The 11,445-nt window shown below is 44.0% G+C and overlaps 1 protein-coding gene across 1 annotated transcript in view; it reads right to left on the reverse strand.

Moving 5' to 3' along the window:
* CSE1L (chromosome segregation 1 like) overlaps window positions 1–9,263 on the reverse strand; it is a 45,262-nt gene extending 35,999 nt beyond the window's left edge. The window contains exon 1 of the mRNA XM_053890166.1: window positions 9,132–9,263. The gene's annotated coding sequence lies outside the window, so the exon portion shown is untranslated. The remainder of the gene's footprint in view (window positions 1–9,131) is intronic.
* Between the last annotated feature and the right edge of the window lie 2,182 nt (window positions 9,264–11,445).

An 11,445-nucleotide genomic window follows, 5' to 3' on the forward strand; every position in this document is an offset into this window, starting at 1 on the left:
GAGTGTGCAACTTTTGATCTCAGGGTGCAGGGTTTTAAGTTCGAGCCTCACACTGGGTACAGAGATTACTTAAAATCTTTAAAAAATGTATACATACCCCCATCTATAGAAAAATACACTCCAAAACGTAAACAGTGATAAATGTCTATGTGATGAACACCGGACATTTTTGTTCTCTTCATATTCTTTTAGATTTTCCTGATATCCTACAGAACTACCTATATGTATTACACTTACAATCAGAAAGTTATTAAAATCTTATGGCATTTTTAAGGGGACCTAGGGGGCTCAATCAGTTAAGCATCCGACTTTGGCTCAGGTCATGATCTCAGTTTGTGAGTTTTAGCTCTGCACAGGGCTCTCTGCTATCAGCATAGAGCTCCCTTCAGATCCTGTCCCCTTTTCTCTCTCCTCCCCTGCTTGCGCTCTCTAATAGTAAATAAACATTAAAAAGTAAGTAAATAAAATTTTGTTGTCTTTTTAAAATGACCTTGTCACAGGTAATTAAATTTAGGCTCTCAATGGAGCTTACATATTAGTTGGAAGACAAGACACAACTGTGATTCCAGCTACAAACTAATCCCTTTCCTGCAGTTTTGAAATCCAAAAATCTATAAACTGAAAGGTTTTTTTTGTTGTTGTTTTTTAAGTTTGTGGCAAACTCATTTAGCAGCAAAACCTGGCCCAAACTGCCTGAGGCTATAAATAAAGTATCTTACTTTGTATAAAAATGTCTTACTTAAGAAATACTAACGTGTTTGCAGAGTGCTACCCCACATCCCATAGAGAAAGTTGCATAATCCACAGTATGTGCATCCAAAAAGAGCCTGAAACACATTTGTCCCCTAGAGTAGAGGTGCCAAATCAGTCACACAAAAACTTAACTGTTAGGAGGTTGTTAACAAGAGAGTCACTTGGCCTACATTTCCATGTGGGCCAAGATTTCCAAGAGGCTGAGTCTTGAGTTGAATTTGAAGGATACATGTAACTGGAAAGGCAAAATAGAATGAAGACCCATCCAACACAAGAACTAGTGTGAGCAAAGTAACAAATAGGAAGCTACATAGCTCCTTTGGGGAACAGTGGAATTGGAGGCTGAGATCAGATCATATTATTAGATCCTTAAGACTTAGCTGAAGAGTTACATGATTTAATGTACAATAGGAAGCCACTACGGTTTTTTTGAAATGGGTCAAAACTTAATGAAAGTGGAGTATATGAACTTTGGGCTGGTAATGGTTTCCGGAATGGAGCTGAAGGGAACAAGTGAAGATCTGTTAGGACACTTTTTTTTTTTTTTAAACGGGACAATCTATGAATCAGGCACATCTATGAACCAGGCACAATGCTATGAACCACAATCTATGAACCAGGCACAATGCTAAATGTTTTTGTATGCTTCATATCATTTCATATAAGCATTTTACATACAAGAAGACTCAGAGAGATTAACTTGCCCCAAGTCACACACAGTTAATAAAAATCAGATTCAGGAACGCCTGGGTGGCTTGGTTGGTTACGCGATCGGCTCTTGGTTTCGGATCAGGTCATGATCCTGCGGTTCATGAGTTTGAGCCCTGTGTCAGGGTCTGTGCTGACAGCGCAAACCTGCTTGGGATTCTCTCTCTCCCTCTCTCTCTCTGCACCTCCCCTGTTCGCTCCTGCTCTGTCTCAAAATAAATAAACTTAAAAAAAAAAATCAAATTCAAATCAGTCTGACTCTATAGGTCTACTCTCTTCCTACCAAGGCTATCTTGTCTCTCAGGTGGAAGAAATAATGACAGAAGCCTGACCTAGAATGGAAGCACTGGGAATGGCAATAGAAAGGACATGTTGAGGAAGGGAGAAAGGAAGAAAGAAGGAGGAAGGGAGGGAGGCAGGAAGGAAAGGAGACAGATAGACAGACAAAGGGCTATAGTTAATGCTGTGCCTGTGCAGCTTATACCTCCACAGCCAGAAACCACAACCTTCTAAGCAGAATGATTTGTTTGAAACTATCTGTATTCTCCTTATTAGAAACTGGAAACATTTTTATCATAAGGGAAGCCAATATTCTGACTGTTCTAGTAGATTCGCCCACCAATCTATTCACTTCTTTTGACCCAGGACAAAACACTCCATGGCATGAATATTAAGTCCTACTCAACCATACACACAATTTGAGAGGCCACCCTTTCTGGGTTTTATATCACAAGTTTGGAAAAGGTAGGGGTGCCTGGCTGGCTCACAGTCAGTGGAGCATGTGACTCTTGATCTAAGGGCTGTGAGGTCAAGAGATCCTTAAAAATAAAATCTTACAAAAAAATAGTTTGGCAAATGCTATACATTATACTCCCCTTTTGGAGATTCACCTTAAAGTCTTCAGGAACTGAAGCAGTAAGTTATCAGGTTAATGTTGTTTAACCCAGAGTTCCCCCTCATTACTTGGCCACAGAACTACTTCATTATATAAAACTTTGCAACATGTGATTTAATCAATTTATTTCCCATTCTTTTTTTGTGTTGAAATGCTCGATCTGTTATGAAATCATGAAAGTTGGCTGTTGCCAAGCAAAATTATTTACATCAGTATACACGAGCTTAAAAAATACAAAACAAAACTCATCTTGCTCTATCACACAAATTTGTCCTACCTTTTTGAGATTTACGCAAGGCAGCATGTTAGAAACTGTGTGTGTGTGTTGGGAGGATTAGAGATTAATTGGATCTATTCTGTTGAGTTTAATACACTCCTCAATAATTTTGCATTTCACTAACTTTCTTCATTATGTTCCTATAGCACTGTACATATCACAACCAAAATCTCTTAGATTCCTCATAATTTATCTGAATTAAAAATCCAAACTCTTTACCATGGCAAAGTCTCATGCAATCTGACACCTGTCAACCTCACCTACCTTCCTTTTGGCTCTGTGCTCAAGCCACAAAGCCTTCCCTCTGTTGCTTGAACCAGCCAAGACAGTTCTCCATGCCTGTCATAATGCTCTTCCTTCTAATCTGATACTGGGCATCATTCAGCTGTCAGCCCACTATCAACTTCTTAAAAAGGCCTTCCATCACTATCATCTACACTATTAACAGCAGTAACATCATCTGAAATAGCTTTTTTCCTTTTTTTAAGTATCTTTAATGTAACTGCTATCCTTATTTGTAAGCTCCTTAGGGCAGGGACTTTGTATGTCTTGTCTCCGTAAGCCCAGGACTTTTACCACTGCCTGGCACATAGAAGATATTCAGTAAGCATTTGTTGCATGAACTAAAGGATGAGTCAATGTCAGTCAACTAGCTAAAACAGGAGTTCCCGGTATGGATTAGAGACTATTCTTCAAGGATCAGTTATAAGGAACCCCAACAACATAGGAATTCAGTTACATGACCAACTTACCCACCATAATTCATTTCTGTTCACTTAAAAGTGTTTCAAGGAAGAAGTGAATCCGACAGACTTCAAGTTGTATTACAAAGCTGTAATCATCAAGACAGTATGGTACTGGCACAAAAACAGACACTCACATCAATGGAACAGAATAGAGAACCCAGAAATGGACCCACAAACGTACAGCCAACTAATCTTTGACAAAGCAAGAAAGAATATCCAAGGGAATAAAGAATGTCTCTTCAGCAAGTGGTGCTGGGAAAACTGGACAGCGACATGCAGAAAAATGGACCTGAACCACTTTCTGACACCATACACAAAAATAAACTCAAAATGGATGAAGACCTAAATGTTAAGACAAGAAGCCATCAAAATCCTTGAGGAGAAAGCAGACAAAAACCTCTTTGACTTTGGCCATGACAACTTCTTACTCAACAAGGAAAACAAAAGCAAAAACGAACTATTGGGACCTCATCAAAATAAAAAGCTTCTGCACAGCAAAGGAAACAATCGGCAAAACTAAAAGGCAACTGACGGAATGGGAGGAGATACTTGAAAACGACATATCAGATAAAGGGTTACTATCCAAAATCTATAAAAAACTTATCAAACTCAACACCCAAAAAACAAATAATCCGGTGAAGAAATGGGCAAAAAACATAAATAGACACTTCTCCAAAGAAGACATCCAGATGGCCAATCGACACATGAAAAAATGCTCAATACCACTCATCATCAGGGAAATACAAATCAAAACCACTATGAGATACCACCTCACACCTGTCAGAATGGCTCATTAACAACTGAGGCAACAACAGATGCTTGTGAGGATGTGGAGAAAGAGGATCTCTTTTGCACTGTTGGTGGGAATGCAAACTGGTGCAGCCACTCTGGAAAACAGTATGGAGGGGCGCCTGGGTGGCTCAGTCGGTTAAGTGGCTGACTTCGGTTCAGGTCATGATCTCGCAGTCCGTGAGTTCGAGCCCCACGTCGGGCTCTGTGCTGACAGCTCAGAGCCTGGAGCCTGTTTCGGATTCTGTGTCTCCCTCTCTCTGACCCTCCCCCGTTCATGCTCTGTCTCTCTCTGTCTCAAAAATAAATAAACATTAAAAAAAAAAAGAAAACAGTATGGAGGTTCCTCAAAAAATTAAAAATAGAACTACCTTACAACAAGCAATTGCACTACTAGGTATTTATCCAAGGGATACAGGTATGCTGTTTCGAAGGGACACATGCACCCCCATGTTTATGGCAGCACTATCAACAATAGTCAAAGTATGAAAAGAGCCCAAATATCCATTGATAGATGAATGGATAAAGAAGATGTGGTGTGTGTGTATACATACAATGGAGCATTAGTCGGCAATCAAAAAGAAGGAAATCTTGCCATCTGCAACTACGTAGATGGAACTAGAGGGTATTATGCTAAGCGAAATTAGAGAAAGACAAATATCATATGATTTCACTCATATGAGGACTTTAAAACACAGAACAGATGAACATAAGGGAAGGAAAGCAAAAATAATATAAAAACAGAGGGGGACAAAACATAAGAGACTCTTAAATACAGAGAACAGAGGGTTAGTGGAGGGGCTGTGGGTGGGGGGATGGGCTAAACGGGTAAGGGGCACTAAGGAATCTACTCCTGAAATCACTGTTGCACTATACGCTAACTAACTTGAATGTAAATTAAAAAAATAAATTAATGGGGTTCCTGGGTGGCTCAGTTGGTTAAGTGTCCGACTTACGGCTCAGGTCATGATCTCATGGTTAGTGAGTTCGAGCCCCACATTGAGCTTTGCGTTGACAGTGCAGAGCCTGTGTCATCCTTTGTGTGTGTGTGTCTCTCTCTCAAAAATAAATAAACATTAAAAATAATTTAAAAAAAAGAAAAGAAATAAATTCTTTAAAAAAGTGAATTTGAGATCTATCCTATATTACTGTTCATATTATGTCAGTGTTCATACTTTTGTTTCAGGATTCTGCACTTGCCGTCCTCCCTGCCTGAACAGCTCTGCCTCTGGAGAGCTGCATGGCTCACTGCCCACTTCACTCAGGTCTTTTTCCAAGGTTGTCTCTGTTCAGAGATAAGTTCCTGGACCATCCTATCTAAAAGAGCACCCACATCAGTCACTCTCCATTCCCTTATTCTATTTTTCCAAGCTCCAAATTCCCAAATATTATTGGCCATATTACTTTGCTTTCTTGTTCACTGTGCTTCTCTCTTCCCTAGACTCTAGGTTCCATGAGAGTAGGGGCTTTGTGTTTTGTTCATTTCAATCTCCCTAGAGCTTTACAATAGTGATAAATACCTAATATATATTTCTTATACTATTTTCAAAAGCTACATTCCCTTGATTTTTCCATCAAAAGCATTATCATTTCACACGTTTGTTCTGGTCAATTGACTGTGAAAAATAAGAGGTGGGGAAAACTGATTCTAAGACCACATGATAGAATGATCCTAAAATGACAAAGTTGAGGTACTAAAATACGACTATTTGTAAGTTAAAAAAAAAAAGTGGGGGGGGGGGGCACCTGCGTGGTTCAATTGGCAGAGCAACCAACTCTTGATTTGGGCTCAGAACTGACAGCACAGAGCCTGCTTGGGATTCTCTCTCTGTGCCCCTCCCCAATGCACTCTCTCTCTCAAAATAAAATAAACTTTAAAAAAGTGTGCATTGGGGACAGGGGAGATATACAAACATACATGCAACAATCCCTGAAAGTCAAAATACTACACAGACTCTACGATTTAGTATTAGTTAAGGAACTAAATATTTATCAACAAACCCTTTTTGTATCTCCTTAATGATAATGTCTATAAAACCAAATTATGAGCTTAGCCCTGATTTGGGAAAGCATGACAAATAAGGTAATTTTAGAGAATACTCCATAGGTATTCACCATACATGGGCAAAATCAAGGTCTAATTAAGCTACCTAATTTGGCCACGGGTGAAAGTACTCTGACTTTTTAAAATATCAGCAATATGTAAACATAGAAAGTGTTACTGATTTTAAAATAAAGATTCAAACTAAAAATGGGAAATACATTCTTTTGCCTTTAAAAAAGGGGCGGCGCTTTAGTTTTTCCACAGAACTATCTTTGGAAATCCCTACCAATTCAGTTAAAAAATAAAACACATGTGCCACAGTAACTCAATTATGAGAAACTTATCTAAATTCCAAGTCCTTCTTGTTGAATGAATGGCTGGACCTAAGTCTAGCCTCCTCCCACAGGCCCTCAGTTATGGATGAAGACTTGGAATAAAAGCTTTCCAAGGCCATCTCACAGACGTCTGTGACATAAGCTGATCCAAGATCTGTGCCTTTTCCTTAGATACTTCCTCCACATTAGAGAACCATTCCTGAGTCCTTACATCTGGGGAAAGGGAAAGAGTTCCAATGAATGAAAACTATCTGGCACATACACATCAAGAACATACCAAGGCACTTTGACCCACCCTCTGCTTTCTAATCACAGGAACATACCATTTCGAATCAAATCCGAACTCTGCAATTGTCTACAAAGCCCTACATGATCTGGCCCCCGGACACCTCTCCTTTCTTCATACACTACTGTAGCATGCTAGATTTTCCTCCAATATTCTAAGTCTATTCCTATCCTCGAGCCTTTGTACTTTCTAGATCCTCTGCCTAGAATCCTCTGTCCCCTCACCTTTCCATGGCTGGTCTCAGCTCATATGCCACCTTCTTCACCTGTCACTTATCAGTATCTGAAACTATCTAATTCATTTATTTGTATTCTTGTTTCTTTCTCCCACTAGGATATAAGGTCTCCACGGGAAAGGACCCTGTCCATGTTTATTTCTTCACTGTTTTTCCAGAGATTAAGTGGATGCTCTATAGTTATTAAATGAATAAAAGAACAAATTAATTCCAAAGCTAGAGCAGTGCTCTCAAACCCATCCAATCCTGTATAGGAAACCTCTGCGCCCACCGCTTCTCAGCCTTTTGGCTAATAAGATCAAATGTAGGAAACCTCTGTCCCAGCCCCCAAATAGCAGAAATCAAAGTAACCAGATGGGAAGAGAAAATTCCCTTGCATTGATGGAAAGAAGGGGAAGAGTCTTGGGGAGGGCGGGGTGGCGAGAACAGGGTGAACTAAGAGTCCCGGGAATTATGCAAAAACTGGAGAAACATGGGGCGCCTGGGTGGCGCAGTCGGTTAAGCGTCCGACTTCAGCCAGGTCACGATCTCGCGGTCCGTGAGTTCGAGCCCCGCGTCGGGCTCTGGGCTGATGGCTTGGAGCCTGGAGCCTGTTTCCGATTCTGTGTCTCCCTCTCTCTCTGCCCCTCCCCCGTTCATGCTCTGTCTCTCTCTGTCCCAAAAATAAATAAAAAACGTTGAAAAAAAAAATTAAAAAAAAAAAAAAAAACTGGAGAAACACACAAGTAAAAACTTCGGATGGGGGTGGGGGGCGAGGGGATGAGAAAAGAACGCTGGTGGGATCCAAGAGTAAAAGTCCCCTTCTGTGCTTCCAAGGAATAATACCACGTGGCAAGCACTCATCACCGGAACACAACAACAAAGACAGGCAAGGTCCTTGCTCTTGAAGTTCACAGCCCAGCAGCCGAGAGACCGTGAACAACTCTAAGTAGTTCTAGATAATGACAAATGCTCTTAAGAGGTGAAAGAAAGCCCCCAGAGAAGTTGGTCAAAGAAGGTGTTAAGAGGCGTGAAACAGGGAGCCAGTCTTGCAAACCTAAGAGGTCGGTAATTTTCAAGCAAACGAAAAGGCAGGTCCACACGCTTTACGGTGGGCACGAGCTTGGGACATTTCAGAAAACAGAAGTCAGCAGTACAGCTACAGCGGCTAAGAGCAGACGGGTGGAAGAGGCGGACAACGGTCACTTTAGGTGGGACTCTCTAAATCACGGTAATAACTGAGTGGATTCTCACAACCACTTTACCAAGCAGATTGTTTTCAAACCCACTTTGCGCATAACGAAATGGGAGACACCGAGGGATGAAGTGACTAGCCCTGCATTGCACTCCTAACGAGAGGCCAAATCTGGAGCGAACCCAGGCCTTCCAATTCCAAAGCTCAGGCTCCGAACTACCGTATTATCGCGTTTCCCCCCCAGAGCAGGACTCTACATTACTGGGCAGGTGCACGGACTAGGACATACTCCTTAACTCAGCAAAGTGAGATCACGATGCTCAGTTACGGTCGGGGAGACTGAAGCTCAGGGAAGTTAAAGTTCCCCCCTCTCAAATCAGAAAGTGAGTCGGGGCAAGAGGAGGTCTGGGCGGCGGCCGGCCCTCACCCAGCAGCCCGGCCGGACAGGCCTCGCCGCGGCACTCAGCTCACGTTGCGGGTGGCCGGGAGCGACGAGAACGGACGCGCAGGCGCGACCAATGAGAGGCGGCCTTCCCGAGCGGCCCGGCGGCGGCGCGACCAATCGGCGCGGCGCTGGAGGGGAAGGGGCGGACGCTCGGGCAGCTCGCGTTAGGCCGCGCCTCGGGGGCCCTCGCCCCTCACAGGCCCTGGGGCCGCCGGGCGTGGGCCCGAGCCTCGGGACGCCGCGAGGTGAGGTGAAGAGAGACCCGTCGGTGCGGGCAAAGACCTCGCCCGAGGGCGCCTCCCGAAGCACGGGCCCGCATTCCGCTCTCGCCCAGAGGCGCGGTCCTTGCTTCCCAGCGCTCGGAAGTGTCAGGAGCGCCGCATCCCTCCCCTAGCTGGGTCCCAAGAAGCCACCCTGCCAGGCCGTGCACGCCCCGCGCCTCACCTCCTGGGGATACGGGAACGGAGAAGGGAATCTCAGCCGCGAACTGTGGCCGGCACTACCCACCCCTGCCGCTCCGCCTCACATTCAAACCCCGGCAAAATGGCGCGGCGGCGAGGCTGCGGCCCGGGCGCATGCGTGAGAGAGGCAGAGGCGGGGGGGCGGGGCCAGGAGCGCTCGGGCCCCACCCAAACTCGAAAGACCAATGGAGACGCGCTCCGTGTTTGCGCTGACGTCACAAGCGACAATGCCCTTTGGCTTAGATCACCGCCGCGGGCATCGCAATCCTCATCCTTCCCCCCCCCCCCCCCCCAGATGGACGCTGGTTCGGCCAGGGGCCGCTGGAGTGCGACCTCGTCTGACGTAGTGCTTCAGTGAGGCACGTAGTAGGTCTTATATAACTGTTGAACGAACTGCTCAAAGTCCTGTCCATAGCCTTAGACGGAGAACTTTCTGCCCCCTCGCAGAGCGCCTGTTTTAGAGCGAGAGAAGGAATAAACAAAATAATTTCAGATCTTGATAAGCGCTATGAGAAGAAAATTTAAAACAGGGTGATATGACAGGCAGTGACTTGGAAGGTCATTGGATGGTCAGAGAAGGCCTCTGAACAAGTGACATTTGGCCTGAGTTTCAACAAGGAGACAGCTGTGTGAAGATCAGACGTGAACTAGACTGGGGCTTAATGAAGTGCGGAGGAACAGGAGGCGGGAGGTAGAGAAGCCAGCAGGGGCCAGATGATGTAGGGCTCATAAGCCTTGTTAGACTGTGCCTTATGTGCATCCACTACAGGATGGCCACCAAATCTATTATTTTATTTTCTTTTATTTTCTTTTATTTTATTTTATTTTATTTTATTTTATTTTATTTATTTTAAAGTTTGTTTATTTTTGAGACAGACAGAGCATGAACGGGGGGAGGGGCAGAGAGAGAAGGAGACAAAGAATCTGAAGCGGGCTCCAGGCTCTGAGCTGTCAGCACAGAGCCCTACGCGGGGCTCGAACTCACGGACCTCGAGATCATGACCTGAGCTGGAGTCGGACGCTTAACCGACTGAGCCACCCAGGCGCCCCCCCAAATCTATATTTTAAAAGGCCCACCAGTTGCTGTGTGGAAATGGACTGTATGGGGGGAAGAGCTTGAAGCAGGGGACACTGGAGGCCTCCAGGAGAGAGATGAGATGCCCAGACTCAGGTGAGTAATGGTGCATATGGAAACAAGTGGACAGCTTCAGGAGATACTGTAGAGGTAGGGCCTGCAGGATCTTATGATCCATTGAGTGTGACAATGACAGGAAGCAATGAGGACTTATGGAAATCCCAGCCCTCAGTTTTGGCTGCCAGCGGGCCCAGCTCTTTCAGAGCCCATCCCTTGCAATTGCTAGTTTGCTCCTCCAGGGACTGAAAGGCACATATTTGGTTATCATTCAAGGAAACAAATATAAGAACACAGAATTACATAGGCACTGAGAATTGCAGAACTCTCACCACGTAATGACTCTGTCCAAACCTCTGCAGCAAGAAAGGCCCTCACTTTCTTAGAACATTTACTTTTTTTTTTTAAGTTTATTAATTTTGAGAGAGAGAGAAAGCGTGAGCAGTGGAGGGGCAGAGAAGGAGGGAGACAGAATCCCAAGCAGGCTTCGGGCTGCCAGTGCAGAGCCCAACACGGGGCTCAGTCTCATGAACCATGAGACCATGACCAGAGCAGAAATCCAGAGTTGATCGCTTAAACGACTGAATCACCCAGGCTCCCCATCTTAGAGCATTTACTAAGAAGGGCTTACAATTGTGAATTCTTCTTCAGTCTCTTTGAGATATATATGTATCTGTTGCAATTAGGAGTGTCTTTCTCAATGACCTGAAAACCGTTCCTTTGAAATATAATCATCAGGAAGGTAAGGCCTTGGTCTCTTGGTCTCTGTGGGAGGCTGCAACCTTGATAATTGCCAGCTAGCAGACATAGCTAACCTGATCACATTTACACCGACCAACCCTTTGTAAGTTTTTACCTGTGCCCTCACTCTCTCCCGCACTCCCTCATTCTCCTTTAAAATGCCCAATCACCTCTGCATAGTCGGAATCCGCTCTTTCCCCTACTGTCAGTAGTTACTGAATAAAATCTGTTTTTACTGTTTTAACAATGTCCAGCTTTGTTTATCTTTGATAGCACCCTGCCTATGAACATGTAAAAGCAATTCCTGAGATAAAATGTAAAAAAAAAAAAAAATGCTCTGTTTGAGTGAATGATGTAAGTTTTTGTAAAATTGCTCAACATCTCTTATCACAGCCCACAAACGCTGCAAGATCTGGCCCCTGCC

The sequence above is a fragment of the Panthera pardus genome, unplaced genomic scaffold (assembly GCF_024362965.1).
Source record: "Panthera pardus isolate Hobbes unplaced genomic scaffold, ASM2436296v1 HiC_scaffold_25, whole genome shotgun sequence".
Lineage (NCBI taxonomy): Eukaryota > Metazoa > Chordata > Mammalia > Carnivora > Felidae > Panthera > Panthera pardus.